Source organism: Typopeltis vanoorti, chromosome 21 (genome assembly GCF_054136105.1).
Source record: "Typopeltis vanoorti isolate ZY-2024b chromosome 21, IOZ_Tvanoo_1.0, whole genome shotgun sequence".
Taxonomy (NCBI): Eukaryota; Metazoa; Arthropoda; class Arachnida; order Uropygi; family Thelyphonidae; genus Typopeltis; species Typopeltis vanoorti.
In genome coordinates this window covers 5,418,871-5,435,860 of record NC_143569.1, presented here as the reverse complement: position 1 = coordinate 5,435,860, position 16,990 = coordinate 5,418,871, and the positions used below count along the sequence as shown (strand labels likewise).

The following is a 16,990-nucleotide window of genomic DNA, read 5'->3' as shown; positions in this document are numbered from 1 at the left end:
ACGTGTCTTTTGGTTCGAATCTGATCCATCATATGAGGAACGTTTGAAGGGATTTTCAACTGATGGTTTCTAAGCCATTCTTAGAAATTGATTCATTTGAATTATGGACGTGTACGAGACTTAGAATTCTCATGGACAGAAAGAATAATTAACATGGTTTTAGAGAATAAGGACAAAATTCCTTAGAAGAACTGAGTGCTAAACAGAAATTGATATACATGGTACATATTAGAAGGGCAGACGAATCATTGGAAAATACATTTTAGGAAAGTTTGATGCATGCCATCAAACTTCCCTAAAATGTTTTACCAGAAGAACAGTGAAAGATTGGATGGGTAACATAAAGGAACTTATCAATACGAAATTACAACTGCTGAAATTAGAGAATAAAGATCTCATAAAGACATACGGATTTTGACTTGTTTAAACTTGAAATTTTGGGTTAAATTTTATTTGGTGGTTTTATACTATATAATATATTACAAATGTAAGTAAGGGATATATATTAAATTTATCGATATAATAATTATATGCCCAGCTAATTGTTTTCGTTTTTGTGGATATTAAAGTGAACTTCCGTTAATTGTTTCCGTGCGTAATATGCAATCGATTAATTAAGCAGTCGTCCAACTATAAAAATATGCAGTTGTAGAACGTTACAGAATATTTAGAAAACGTATTTTTCATCTTTGTCTCCTACCTCTTTTCCATGTGACATAATTACTTCGACTTATTAAGTTTCCTGCATTTGGCATCAGGAAACGAAAGCATCTCGCAGTAACAAAGCGAATAATTTAGCTTATTGGATCTAATTATTTCTCCATGCAGTAATAAGCTTCTTGATGTACAACTAAATGAAGTTTGCAACAACAAAAAAAAAATAAAATTAAAACTCTCGGTAATTTTGCTCTCTTCAACTTTTTTTTCGTGTTCATGTCTAGTTACGTGCCTTTTACAGCAACTCTTTCAGCAGCAATAATCTCTTCCGGGGTCTCTTCAATTTCCTTGCTATGCCGGAGCAGAGTTGAAAAATTTCTCTGCTAAGTAAGACATCGGCAAGTAATTTCGTCGGTGATTTTCTTTCTCGATTAAAAGTGGCGTCATGAGAGGAGTGTTTTCAGGTCAAGCAAAAAAAAAAAAAAAAAGCTAGCGACAAAATGCAACGAAGGCGGTACCTCCAGTGAAAATTTGTGCGCAAAAGACACTGCGAGGGAACAATGGAGGGGAAAAAAAAGAAAACGATAGGGAGGTGACATGTATGGCACTTGAGAGAAACAAACGTTCACGTACAGACCTGCATGTTAGAAACCCTTTTATCAGGATAAGAAGACTGCGCGATGTAATTGTGGCACTTGAGATATACGTACCAAGTTATATTACTCTGCAGTTTTGGTAGAAAAATGCCTCCTACAAATTTATACTTCTATTTTAAACACTAGCAATTAAACTCGTAATTGGCATTTTAGTTTGATTGGAAAGTTCATAAAAAATACAATTGCACTAAAAGTGACATCATGGCTTTGCCTTTAAGTTGGGGGGGGGGGTTAAATAGGAATTCAACTACCCAGACATAAGAGAAAATCAGTTATGAACTAAATCAGGACAATAAGCTGTTTAAGACAATCATCCACAATCTTAACTTAAAATGGAATTTACATTCAGTGGTATAAGAAACAAGTCCATCCTACTATTTCTTTACTGAAGGAAAGATAGAAAAAAGGTAATCGATGTCAAATTTCAAATAATTCCTTTAAAGCTATAATCGAATGAATTTCTATAACTGCTGCCGTTGAGCATCATGGAGTGAATGTGATTTTAAACAATTTTGAACGACAATTATGAACAAAGCATAAGAATATATTGAACAATTTTGACAGAAATTTACTATGTTAGCGATGTCCACCCTTTGCAATGTAAACGTGAATGGTCCTTGTGTGCGAGTGTGTGAGAGAGACATTAATCATATTTTTTAAAGTATTTTATTTATTAAAGCACTGTTTGGGAAAGTCGCGTATTGTTATTATACGCGTTAATTTTAACGAAATAATTTCTCAATGTTGTCTAATTTCCAGCAAATTAACTTTAGTGGGAGTAGGGGAAAGATGATCAGAATGCATGATGAATGATGTAATCAGGTATGGACTGATTATGTCAATGACTGATTGCTGTCATTGATAGCAATTTTTAAAAGAAAGCGTATTATTCAAATATTTAATATCCAATCGGCAACAGTCATTTTTTAATTACATTACTTTATACACTACACTTCTCAATAGCAGGCGATGGGTAATTTATTTGATTCCTCCTTGGGGAGAACCTCATAACTAGCGTATAGTATTTCTAATCGCATTCTTGAAAAGACTCTTTGATGTATGTTGTCAACGACATATCATAGTCTCCTACGAATAAGTGACTGAATGGTCTGAAAAAAATCATGAAGCGTTATCCTGAAAAGTGTTCTCACTTTGTTTTAGGATACAATCATTAGGGATATATCAAAGGGTTAGTCTAATGTAATTATCATAGGAAATGCACCTCTCCATGAAATCAACATAATGTGTGGGTGATCTAATGTACAAATATGCTCCATCTGTTTGAAACAGTGAATATCTTCTCTGCTGTCCAACCCATAAGTTAAGTTTCAATCCCACTATAAGAGAAAGGGTGTGAATGTTTTAAGGTGAGATGAATTTCATCCCCCAGTAAGAAAATGCTATCGCCTTGTTTATTTGGAGACTTGGATTGGTTTGAAACAGACTTCACTGTATCCATGGAAACACTTGACCGCATGTTTAGTCTCCTGTCATAAGCAACATCTACCAGTTTATATTTGTCGTTAACTAACTGTTTTAACTCCAGAGGAGGATTTCTAAACAAAGCCCTAGCTCAACCACTGCATCCACGTACGATAAATTTACAACGTTTCGTGAATCAAAATCACATAATGAAATGAGACCAAACTTACCATTTCAAACTATTATCAATCTCACATAAAACATTACTCAGGCTGTTGAGATGATATTCTCTGGACACTCTCCAAACAGATAACTGAAGAACGTATAGCATTCAAGTATTCACTACCATACCACTTACTCGTACCTTGTAAGTGGTATGGTAGTGAATACTTGAAGAACCCAACTATACTGACCTCAGTAATGCTCGACTGTTTTTCCCGTTACAAGTTGAATATGAAAACTAAAACGCAGCATCCAAGTATTCTCACTTCTTGGCTTCAATAGTAGATTTCTTCAAATGTAGTTCCTTCACTTTTGCAGATATCAAGTGTACAAACTTATCTTCTTTAGAATTGTATTCAAAAGGTAATCTAGTTTTGATTCAACAGGGAAAGAGACAAGTGGTCCTTGGAGGAGGAAAAATTACCATTTGTTTGGTGAAAAAAAAAAAAAAAACATGGGCCTGAATGTACTGGGACATTTATATATCCAGAAAAAGTTTAAAAGTGAATTTTCTGTGTCATCTGCCTCGGCTCAGTTATGTGGTTTTAGTTGGTGCCCACAAATCTGCATCAGAAAACACAATCAGTATGATAGAATGCCTCTGGCGTTCCTTAGTGCTAGACGACAAATATATAGCTAGATGCTATATATATATATATATATATATATATATATATATATATATATATATATATGTGGTTTTATATAAGCTCTGATCACTATTCTTAGTATTTTCCCATAATGTAAAGCACATCTCACTAGAAGATGTATACTGCAATGCATTATGGGTGGGGTCACTACCCAGACCGGTTTCAACCTTTTTTGAGGTCTCCTCAGTGAGTAGCTAGACCTTAAATACCAAGGTTCCTTATCCTTATAAGGACTGGCTTAAAGGGGCGAAGCAAGAATGCTTTTCATCTTCCCCGTTATCTGTACAGGACAGTGCATGGATAAGGTGTTATTGAGCAATTAAAGCTCTGATCATGGCAGGAGGATAACAGCAATAGCCTAGCCTCAGTTAGAACTTCATTGGCTACAACATTGCCATCCATTACCCTCCAAGGGTATTGGATTGAATGAATCAATCACCGCATTTCACGGTCGATTGATTCATCCGAAACCATTCCATTTTGAGATGATACCAAGGTTATAGTAATATGGAGCCTTATCAACTTTGCCTATAGAAGTTGCAACAAGGTGTTTTTATTTTTAATAAAAATCTCTGGAGGAGATATAGATGTAATAAATTTTTTATTACATCTATATTAACTCCTAATCCCAATTAATAAAAAGTTGGTATTTATGGTCTAGCTACTCACTAAGGAGACCTCAAAAAAGATTGAAACCGGTCTGGATAGTGACCCCACCCATAATGCATTGCAGTATACATCTTCCAGTGAGATGTGCTTTACATTATGGATAAATACTAAGAATTGTGATCAGAGCTTTACCCACCTTTACAATGAGTTGCCCTGGTGTTGTATCATCTTTAGACTTGAACTTTGTTTCAGTCGCAAACTTAATTATTTACATACTTGGGATTAGGAGTTAAATAACCAAGTTTATAAAATAACTTGGTTATCCTAATACACAATATCACCAAGTTAAAAAAAAAAAAAAAATATATATATATATATATATATACCCAGCACAATACCACGCCTTTATTTTCTAGTTGGGTCTGAATTACTTTGGATTAGCATAGTGCTGTCATTCTCAAACTTTTGGTGAAACTGTGATCTAATATTTCAGAAATGAATGCGTGGTTGAGAAAAAAAAATAGTAGTCATGGTGCCATTCGCGAAATAGGATGTGTGAGTCTGTTAATGACTCTACGATATTTGGAGCAAAATTCATTCATAGACTTGCATAGCGTTTAGCCTGAAAGAACTGTTGTTTCACTACACAAATGAATGCATTGTGGCAGGTGTTATCAACAACACGAAAACCGAAAGCAACATATGATGACTTAGTCATTAGTGCTGCGAGATATATTGAATGTTGGAAGCAATTTAGCCCACTCGGCATATATCTCGATATATGCTGATAGCCAGTGACTTTTATGTATTCTTCTGGCATTTTGCTAAGTGCTTTTCGTTGGTAATCAGCAACAATGTTAGAGTAAGCACTCTGCTTCCACGTTAAGTTGTCATTCACTGTCTAAAGCAAGCGCCTAACAGTATAGAGTGATATTTTTATAAATAGTGTCGTACGGTTATAGTGATAAAGGATAAATCTATCCGATTTGACGTCGAAATAAGGAATAGCGGAATTAAATTAGGTTGACAAATGCAAAAATGTGGGCCATTATGTTTTCTTCGAAATTATAAAATTGACTGTAGATGCATTAAATCTAATCTAAAGATCAGACCACTGAAGCTAAAGGACACATCAAGAATCCCTTTCATCACTGGATAATATTAGACAAAAATGAGAGCTCACCTAGATGAGGTTCAAATGTTCTTGAGACTTCGTTGCTCTGTTACTTTGATTAAATGATGAAGACAACCCTTGTTAGCTGTTTCTTAGCATAAACTTCCATTTTGTTATGGTCTTACTCAGAAAAATCTGTAAACTTTGAATATATTATTGTTTGTAGACAAACAGTTCGATAAGCGAGAAAGCTTTTTCAAGATTTCAATTGTAATTTTTGAGGTCTGTAATGAGCAAAATCGTGTCTCCTCTGTTTGTTGAAATCGGCCACCGAAAGACATTTGAAAAGATTTATTCTTCAGTGAAACACTTTAACCAACAGTTTAGAACGAAAATGTGCATTTTCTTTCTAATTTCCATTTGAGATGATGATGATAAATGAATTGGGATGCTTTTATTTCATTAAGGATGCATTATCTCGTGTGGTAATGAGCTTTAATTCATGGTAACTTTGAAAAGAAACGAAAGTAATTCTCTATAGATATTGTTTCCTCGCAATTCCATTTGGGTAGCCGATCCGGAAAAGACTGACACCAGGGAAAAAAAAAAAAAAATCTCTCTCACCCTTCCTTCCCTTCACCTTCTCAATTTGCTGTTGCTGTAATGGCATACCATAATAAAGTCACATTTTTTTTTGCGAATATTTAAATAAATACTCTGTAACAAACTTTTTAAATTACCGATAAGTCACTTATATCACATAAAGCAATTAGAGAACACACACAATTTACGGATGTAACTCATTAATTGTTGTATATAGTAACTCTGCAGTTATTATACATCGACAAAATACCTTGTGTAAATTCATTATGAAAACTGGCAGAACTTGCGTATTAATATTTAGGACGCAAATGGCATACCTCTGTAAGGACTTTAAACTGAAAGCGACTTATCTGGGCGCATACCTTGGACAAGGGTTTTTTTTTTATGTCCAGGAAACTGGGGTCTTGTATCCCGCGCAAAAAAAAAAAAAAAAAAAAAAAAAAACCTCGCTTGAGGAATACAATTAAACAGACATTAAAACATTGACGAGAACGTTAGTTGCTTCGGCTATAATTGCAAATGAACTCGACCGAGCTTTAAAAACATGGAAAGAATTGTAACTACTAATATTTTGCATAACTAAAATGTCACATATGCGACATATATGATTTATTCTGTTACCAATTGCATGCATTTCATATGTCTAAGAAGTCACAGGATGTACAAACAATTAGGCAGCTGCTGAAAAAAAACTGGCTGCAATTTAGAAGTAGCTACTTAGATGATATTTTATTAGTGGCGCTGTTAATGCAGAAGGGAATTTATATAATCAATAATTTAAACGATGTCATAAAAGCCGCTACTTGTAAATTGCTAGTGTTTTCCGTAAACTCAGAAATCTGTTGAAAACTAGTAAAATTGGTGAGGAATAAATAACGCAAATCTGTTGAAATATGCCATCTATTTGTGGTGCTTGAGCCTGGCATTTAACTTGCTAGCATCCCATTCGCCTTTAAACCTTTCTGTACATTGTAAGAAAGACAAGTGTAAGAAACACGAAAGCACAAAATTAGACTGAAATTGCAAAATTAGCAATCTGTAGCGTGTAAAGAAAAATAACCCTTATTTTCTACCGTTCATTTCAAATCACGCTAATTTTTTTCACTAAGTGGATTTTACTCCTCAAAGTTTGCAAACTGTCAAATTTTTTTCTGCAAATCCCACCTAGAATATTGTAAAGTGTAATATATTAGTCCTGAAACCTTGTCCCATAGAACAGATGTAATACTTTTTCAAACCACTTAAAGACCTCACTAAGAAACTGGCCAGTGAAAATCATTTACCAGCTGAAGACATTGCAAATAGTAGAATTCGAACTCTCAGCTTCGAAGAGTGGAAAAGTTATACCCACGCATCCAAACAGACCGACACCTTTATTGGAATAAAGATGACAGATAAATCCTGTTTAATCCGGAAGACGGTGCATCATTGATGTAACACTGAAGTTGGAATGCAAGCTTAGCAATTCTTGTAATTGCAGTCGATTGGTGAAAGCGCTTCAAATGATATTTTCATGTCCTTTCATAAGAACTTTGTTCGAAATGAGATGCAAAAAATCAATTTTCTTCTGGAGAGTGGAGGGCTAAGCAATGTGAGTTTTCAGATTTTCAAGTTTACAGTTTTGTTTCTCACAGAATGCTCTTCTTCATTTGGAGAAAATATTTTGTGAAATTTTGCGATTCCTATAAATTTCCCTTTCATGCATTATGAAATACTCATAGTGAAATATTCATTTCAGCGAAAATTACCTATAAAACAATCTAATCTTGAGTGCAATTAACATGGAATAAAGAATGACATTGGAACAGATGCGATAAAATTGAGTGTTTTTTTTACTGAACTATTTTTTATTTTTATTTTTTTTTGAAATGCTATGCATTCAAAGTGATATGAACACTGTGTGTGCTACTTAATAAACAATTGCGACTCTGTAGATAACCTTTTAATAATAAAAACTGGATGCAGCTAGTCAAGCTAATAAAAACTATAAAATAATCAAAACTGAATAAAATTCACGGAATTTTGTTCGGTTTTGATTATTTTATAATTTTTATTAGCTAGACTAGCTGCTCATGAAACTGCTAAAATTTATTTCCAATGGTATACGGAAAAGTCTTCGGAGTAGCTACTTCCATATACTACACTCAACTTGTAGTATTAGTCCCTGTTTGAGTCTGTATATCTTCATTTATTATTACATTAATGAAATTGCTTGAGTTGTTTTGCTACCGACGTATGGAAATCTGACAATTATGGATTTTTTTTACAAAATGTATGATTTGTATTTCTTATTTTACTTCATTATTCGCATTACTTATGTTTGCTTAATTCCATATGCCAATCGACAGTTCTCGGAAATTTATTCGAATATTTATACATAACTTTGATGAGCAGACTTGTGTGTTGATCCACTTAAATAGGAAGCAGTTCTCATCAGAAATTCATTAAAAATATTTTCCATCTTTCTTCATAATAGAAGTGACTAGGAATTCAGACCTTTGAATTATCTTCATCAGCTTAGAAGGAATTATAGATAAAACGAGACAAATACGCAAGCGTGCAAGTGGTGTTTTTCTTCGCACGCATTACACAAGCAGGTTGTTTATCCACGCACCTCCCAGTTGTTGCAATGTGTACAGTTATTAAACTTTATCGGTTCTGAGGGCTCTTCCGTAATGAGATTGTAACAAAAAACGGTGTATCTTTGATGAGGAGAGAAAAAAAGTTCAGTTTTTCCTGGCAATACGCTGCCTTATCTAAAAAGGAATAGAGTTCCACCTTAATTAACTTCCTCTTATTTCAGCTGTACAGAATATCGTAAAAAATAGCAGTTTGCCGCAAGGGTAGTTTATATAAATGGTTCATCTCAGCAAAAAGAGAAAACAGCAAACTATTTTACGAGTTTTGAAAGAAGAGTTTGGTCTGTTATAGACTATACCTGACACGTTGCATCGTCTTTCCTTGTGGCAGAATTATCCGCTATCTGAAGAAAACAGAAGCAGCAGAATAATTAATTTTTCTTCAATATTTGCAGAGGGAAGATTTCACAGTAATGCGTAAATCATATGTATTATTATTAAAAAATCGAAGTTGTCAATTTATACGAGTATTATATAATTCAAATCGATCGTCTAGTTATTACTGATTATCATATTAATATGAACTATTTTAAATTATATCAAAAATGTGATAAAATTTTATTTTTCAAATAATCGTCTTTTGTTTACATTTGATATGAGATATTTATTCTTAACGATGCCAAGTAAATGAACAATTGTTGGGTTATATAATTTTTTTTTTTTTTTTTTTTTTAAATCCGAAATAACGAATTTCTGGGGTTCTGTTTATACTTTTTAATGGAAACCACCGAAGCAAATATTTATAATATTTCGATTACTCCATTTTATCTTTACTTTTAATATATTATATTTTAATTCTTTTTAGAAATTAAGTAAATTTTCAAAATCATGTGGAACTCTTTCATCAAGTACGCAACACAGAAGCTTAAGTTACTTCCAATATCCAGCTACCTGAAGCTCACGGCAGCATTCTCTGAAGCCTTGTAATTTCACGAGGAAAGCATTCTAGAATATTCATTCGGGTACAGGATGAATTTTAACTCTAAACTTACTTTCAGCGCAGAAGGGATTGTGGCTCGATCTTTAGTGGAAACACGTGCAGATCGTTGTAACGAACTGTTGTCTTGAAATGGTTTCACAAAGCGCCATTTTTGGGCTTTCTTAACTATTCAAACTATTCGTATCTGGAGTATTGTGAGTATTTTCATCTTCATTCCTCTTTAAGATTTATCATCCTCGACGTCATATGTGCCTTAATGTTTTCTGCTGACATCAAGAAATCCTATACTAAATTAAATAGTTCATACTGATTTATTAAGTTTCGCTTATGTCGAATTTATTAATATTTGATATGGCTGAAACTCAGAGAGCAAACTAACTTAGAACTCGTTCGAATTTATATCGAAATGACGCGAAATCGATATCAGCGAGAAACGTCCAATTCATGAAATATTCTGGTTTCGTTTGTAAAGAAATTGGGGCTCTTTTGTCACAATCTGGTCTGATTTTTAATTATTCGTAATTATTTCATTTTCCGTCTTACATTTTTGTATTCATATATGTGATCGATTTGAAATGATTCTTCGACTGGCTGATAGATGATGCTACAGGATTTTTAAGGAGTTCTTATATTTTTGAATTACAGAGAAAAATGTTTGCGAATATAATTCAATCTACCCAAGCATCTCTATTCCTGGATCATCCTGGAAAACACGCACAATTAATAGACACAATATATACCGACTTCGGCTAAAATTCCGACCAAACCAAATTTATTTCTAGGTATTCAGTAGTACTGTAAATAATTATTCTGCGAATAGTAAATCTACCATATTAACTGATACACCTACATAACAGATGTGATTAATAAATCTTCCATACTGACTTTAAATACCCATATAAAACATGACTGGGCCCGATCTCTAATGGAATGCTCATGCAGACCGTAAGGATAAGGCGTGTTCTCTCTAGGCCAGTGGTTCTCAAACTGTGAGGTGCGATCCCGAGGGGGGGGGGGACTTGAAAGGGGGGCGCGGCATACTTTCCTACAGATAAAAAATTAAAACTGCCCTAAATCAATTTTAAAAATAACAAATAAAAATACAGAAAGAAAAACTTTTGATGATACGGGTTTTAATTATCATGAATTTCAAAATAACTAATAACTATTTTCTTCACTCGCACTTATAAAACGCATGTGCCAGAGGCAGTGTTGATAGTTCGCCAGCGGCCGCATCCTTTTCCGAGTAGTACTATACACATTGGCTAATTGCAAGTGTTAAAACTAGTTTTTATTGTAGGCCTAATATTGTGATACTTTAATTATTTTGTGTCAAAAACTGTTAAGTAGTATGTAGAAAACACAAAATAAATTGAATAAATTATCAAACTTAGTATGCCATCTATTTTGATAAACTTTCGGGGGGTGATGACAGTGTTTTCTCTTGTCAGGTGGGGCTCAGAGTCAAAAAGTTTGAGAACCACTGCTCTAGTCGATTTTATATTTTTACGGAGCTTATCGTCCAATTCTGAATATACTATCTCGTATAGCTGCTTTAAGTTGGAGATAGGCTAAAGCAAACGAGGTCAATGTAGCATAATTCTTATATGCGTGCACTCATCGTTCGGATTTTTTGTTATGAAAATTGGAGTCTCCTGGAGTGAATCCTCCCAAAATCGCATATGAATCGCTAAATCAGTTTTAGTTCCAAAGTGATTTATAAATGTTCCTTGGTTGGCGAGAGGACATTCGAAACAACTTTCCAACCAATAGCAAGTATTGTCACATGATCGTGATGAGTGCGCTAGAGCAGCACTCGGATAAAAAGTAGCTAAAAAGTCAAGGCCAACTTTTTACTGTATCAACCAAATACATTTGTCCAAAGGATTTTTGTACCAGATGGTGTATGCAGGCACATCACATTTAGATGCTTCACAAAGTAAAACTTTGTGAAGCATCTAAATGAGGTTCTAAATGAACAACCATCTGTGGTTCTAAATGAACAACCATCTGCCCAATTGATGTCCAGAAAGAGGAGGGGGAGAGGGGGAACTATTCGGCTAATCGAAAATTACTCTCTTCCGATAGTGCTTTTCCCCTGAATTGGGATCTATTATTTTACTTGGGTAGATTGATTATGTTGCTCCAATTGTTGCAACAATTGGAGCAACAGTTGTCCAATTCTTTTCTGAACGTAAGCTATATACAGATAAGGCATTTCACCCCCATGAAATTTGGTTTCTCATACAAAAAGAAGAAGTAGACATACTGTTCTCATAGCAATAGTTGCTTCGAACGTAATTACAGCCAAGCCCGAGTAGCCGCCCAGCATACATTCGCAATCCAACTGATGATATATTACATCTGCTTTTCCTTCATTATTGCCTTTCCTGTACAATTCAACTCCTTCATGAAAATCACTCAAAGGGTATCAAGCATTCTCCGGATATTGCTCTTGTTAACACTAAGGCAACTCAAGACGAGGATCATTTAGGTTCTCTAAATTATTCTGGTCGGAGCAGCTTTAGAACTTTTGCTAGACACAAATTTAGCTTAGTGGGTATAAAGTATGGATATTTTGCTTTGTCCTCATTTATTTTATCAGATTATAATCTCGTCTTGGTTTTAAGAATTTCAAAGAAAGATTAAAATTGGTCTTTTGAGGCTGTTTCCTCATCTTAAGCATTTTCTTTATGCTAATTATTATTTCATAATTCTCAAAATATTTTGCTATCAACACTGAGTAGCACTAAGCGAGGAAGAGAATCTTGTTGATAATAAAGTGCAGGAGCGAAACATTCTTAGTGCTCCCGCATCATAAAAGACGTTTTACGATGAACAACTGCGCTTCCTCAACATATTTCTGGTTACTATTTTTCTTTTACAACATATTTACTGATTTGATTTTAAAAAATGCACGGAAAATGAATGGGAAGTAACAACAATAAAGTACGATGTCGTCACGTGGAGAAATAATTAAAGTAGACGTGTGAAGCAAAATAATGTGATTGCAGTGTCATATTTTAAAGAGAGCGCTGGTTAAAAGTGCAGTGTTTTAAGTAACACTTATCTCGAATGACATTCTTAACAAAGCATACATACTAAATAACTGCAATTTGAGACAGGTTTTTTTTTTTATCAATCATGATGAGAGTAGGTTTTCTCCTCAGAGATGATTTTGACAATATTTGATAAATAATACTTTCAGAAACTTTTTTTTTTTTTGTCAGGCAGAGAATTTATTTATCCAGCTTTTTATTATACGAATATCAGCTTTGTGACATTGTTTCTGTGTGACGCGTAGTCCTGGATCAGTACTGATATTTTTCATGATCAGTTTGCGTGTTATTCCAAATATTTTATGCATCATCATTTAACAGTGTTCTTTTTGTGTAATAAGACCTTTTCTAAGATATTCTTAGACTGTAGGTTTTATTTTTTTAATTTTGATAAATTTAAATCTTAAGTGATGAGTAGATGATCGTTTTGACTACCAAAATATTACGAGAGCAAGTCTCAAATCGTCAAGGAGTGATATTGATTTAAGCGAAGAGCCATCCATGTGCAAAATCGAATTCTAACTATGTTAATAGCCAAAGACCAACAGAAATATTACAAGACAAACGCCAGATTGAACATTTATCCAGTTAAATAACATTTTAACTATTCCAAGGCATTGACTATGTTAATTGGGTTTTAAAAAGCTCACATTCATGAGGCGAATGGATGATTTTGATACTTCAATATAATCCTCTCATTAATGGACAGTTTTGGGTTATTTCGTGTAAGGTCGTGGTGAAATTGTCCTCCAAGTCTTCGACCTTTGTGCAAATAGAAAACTACTGTACGCAAGCGTTATTCAAGCCACAGTAAATGTTGCAAGGTTTATCGGAGGAAAGAGCCATTCCGTAATTGAATAACTGTTGTCTTCACTGATAAACCTTTAGAGTTAAAAAACAGTTTTAAATAAATACAAGAATGCAAAAATTACTTATATACAATTTAAATAAATAATTTCTTTAAAAAAATGAATTCAGGCAGTGGTTTTATTTCATTAACTTCATTATAATCTGATGAAATGCCGCATAATTATAGTATGTTGTATATTTTACGCAAGCATAACTGGTGAACTTTTTCACCAGTTATGCTTGCGTTTTGAAACAGTTTTACTGTTTAAATCGTGATGAAATTCACGTTCATTAATGCTATTGCTTTTTTTCAAGAAAGAAAATATTTTAATAACGGTAATAAGCTTAATTAAATATACGTAATAGTATTCATATGAAATTACGAAGTACAATGTAACTTGCATTTTAAGCCTAACTTTCATTATACAACATTGTTACGTTCAGTAACAGATTGTAGCGATTTCTAATTGAGATGGTTGCATAAACCCAACTGATGGTTAAATATAAATCGAGAAGGCTTCATCTTGCAAGTCAACCATTATTAAAAAGAAGAAGAATAAAGATTCATTGTTTTATTTTCCTTCCTTATAATGAAAAGTTACTGATATGTTAAAAACCTTAATGCTTTTGTTTCATTAATTACACGTCATATACACTGATCATGGTTTCACCAGGAAAAAATGCATCTTTCAAATACAAGCTGATAAAAAAAAATATTTTGTTTCAAGAATACTAGGCAGTTCGAAATGCACAGTTGCCTAATAAAATAACGTGTTTTATATCATCTTTTATTTAATTAGTATTATATAAGATTAGTAAAATGAGAAGAGAACCCTGATTTAATCAACAGAATAATTATAGACTTTTTTAATACAGATAATACATAACGTACATAGTACTTGGGTGTATTTTTTTAAAAGTTACCTAAAAGTTGAGTGTTGCTTTCTAGGTTAATTAGTATGAACTTGGAAACTATTAATATTCTAATATTAATATTAAAGAGATGCATAAAAAATGCAATGAATTACCCTCTGCTGATAGCGATGATTTATGAAAATATTTTACCTATTTTAGGAGCAAAAACAAAGCACAATAAAACTGCCGAAGATTAATAAGAGGAAGTTATCAGCTTAAAGTATCTGTTGTAAAAAGTAACCGAAATTTGTAATTTAACGGTTTTCTCCCTCATGATGAATACGATAACTTTCTAGCCTTGACACGCTTAAGGGTAATATTGTACTTTTCGGCCTTCGTGTAGTTTTAAGTTGAAAAGAACATCGATTTTTTCCATGAAGGAAAACATATTTGTTTAATTAAGAATTGCAATTAATGTTTAAGTAAATAAATACCGTAGCATATAAACAAACGTTTCCTTTAACTTGCTCTTCTACAATAAAAATTTCCTATTATTTCATGTTCTGAAAATATAACTGATATGAGTTATAAAACGTAGTTATGTAATCGGTATAATTATTTAACTGAGTATCTTTTTTTTTTATAAAAGAAATTACATTTTGATTACTTTTATTTTGTATACAGTTCACAAAAACTCGTAACACGAGTGAGCACGTGAGGGAAAAAATATTATTGAAGTGAAAATGAAATGGCATTCTTTCCTCTGATTATATTATCAAGTATAATATACTCGTATGTTAGAGGAAAGAATATGAAATCGTAATGAGATGTATAGTGGGGCCGAATAATTTGGAAGATCATATGCATATAAAATGTAGAGAACATTATGAAATGCATCTAAAAGACCGATTTCAATAATTTGGAGGTGAAAATAACGCATTACTGTAAAGAAACGAATCTCTTCATTTGCAAGAGGGTGAGCAACATTTCCATTTATTCTTTGGTTGCAATGATTTGAATTTTGAATCTCTACTAAAATACCAGAACATTTATGTACTTTTCAAGTGAAGGTTTATCTCCGAGGAACTTGAGTTTTTTTTTTTTTTTTTTTTTTTTTTTATTCTACAAAACACGCCTTGTGACCTTAGAATATAGCAAACATAATGTGCTAAGTTCATAGCCTTGGTTGCTTTGTCTAATATAATTTCAAGAAATAAAATAAATCCCAAAGGTATTGTTACTTGACACAGAATTTTGTGGTAAAATCAGTAAATCAGTACATGTGTCAGTGAATGAAGTTATTGTCCTATATTTACAGAGAGTGATCATGTAGTCTAAGCGGTTGGGATTGATAGGTTCATGCTTGTTTCACGGCGAGATAGTAGCAAAATGATAGCTTGAAAACTGTAATGAGGAACTGATGAACTGGGTGGAAAGGGATTGACAAAAGCTGAGCTCAATATCATGATTAACGAAATCTTAATGAGATGAGGAGAGAAGTTTTAATATGATAATGAAATTGGACAATCTTCCGAGCTAAGGCAGTTTCAGGAATATCCCATGGTTTGGAAAAACGCTATTGGAATTACTTCTAATTCAAGAACCTTTACAAGATCTTTCCAGCTGTAGTTGAATGACACCGTGTTAGTTCATCCTGTCAAAAACTCGACTTCGAAAATGGAACAAAAAGAAGAGAGAAAAATTTTATTTTATACTAAACAAATCGACCCAAGAAACATCAGACTCACATCTGACAAATAAGATGAGAAAGGTACTGAACAAACAGCCGAATATAATATGACAATGAGCCTGCACATTGTGCGTTAAACATGAAACAGTTGCTCCCTTCTACCACCGCTCTCGAACACCATTTATATTCGCCGGATTTGGCAACTGAGAATTTTTTCTATTAGACGCCTTGCAGCGGTGTTTCAAAAATTTATATGAACAATGTAAACATTGAGTTAATGGGTGATTATATTGAAAATAAATTATAAATCTCCCTGCAGCTGATATTTATTTTTATAAGATTTTTTTTTTCGTGTGAGATAAGGAATTCGGTTACTTTTAGCATTTAGCGTTGCATAGTTGACTGTTTTCTAGGGGGGGGGGGGATTACGATATATTAAATTATCTATAAAGCTGGGCTGAGATATGGTGTATTTTATATCAAATCTTGGAGGGAGAATTAAGAATTCATAAACTGTGCTTATTCCTTTTGTAACCGCAATTTATATTTGGGAGCATCCTGCAGTCACTTCCGTTTTATCTGACTATATCGTTGAAAATAATGATTTGGGTAAAGTGAGAAATTTGTATTCTAATTATTTGATTTGCGATGTCATGCTTTGTGATCACTTGATGTTGCTATTTTTATACTATTATTATTACGGACCTTATTATTAAGGTCTGTTATAATACAGCAGCTTCATAAACTTGGAGATAAGAATTTATATCAGATAATCTCTCACAAAATCTAACCACGATCTTGAAAATGTTCATGACAATTTGGGAAACGACCGAACAAACCAGTATTTGTTTTGAGAGGCAATAATTGGGTTATTCATTCCCTTATGTGGATTTTTATACTTCCGGTTTAAAATCCAATTGAATACGTTTCATGTAGTGTAGTATTACATTTAAAATTGTTAAATATGTTTAAGAAATTTATGAGCATTACTGTTTGAATGCATATGAGTAAGTGATATGAAATAG

The 16,990-nt window shown here is 33.2% G+C and overlaps 1 long non-coding RNA gene across 1 annotated transcript in view; it reads left to right on the top strand.

The window, feature by feature from the left end:
* Positions 1-16,990, top strand: part of LOC150094602 (uncharacterized) — a 280,269-nt gene that overhangs the window by 234,443 nt on the left and 28,836 nt on the right. The window lies entirely within an intron of this gene.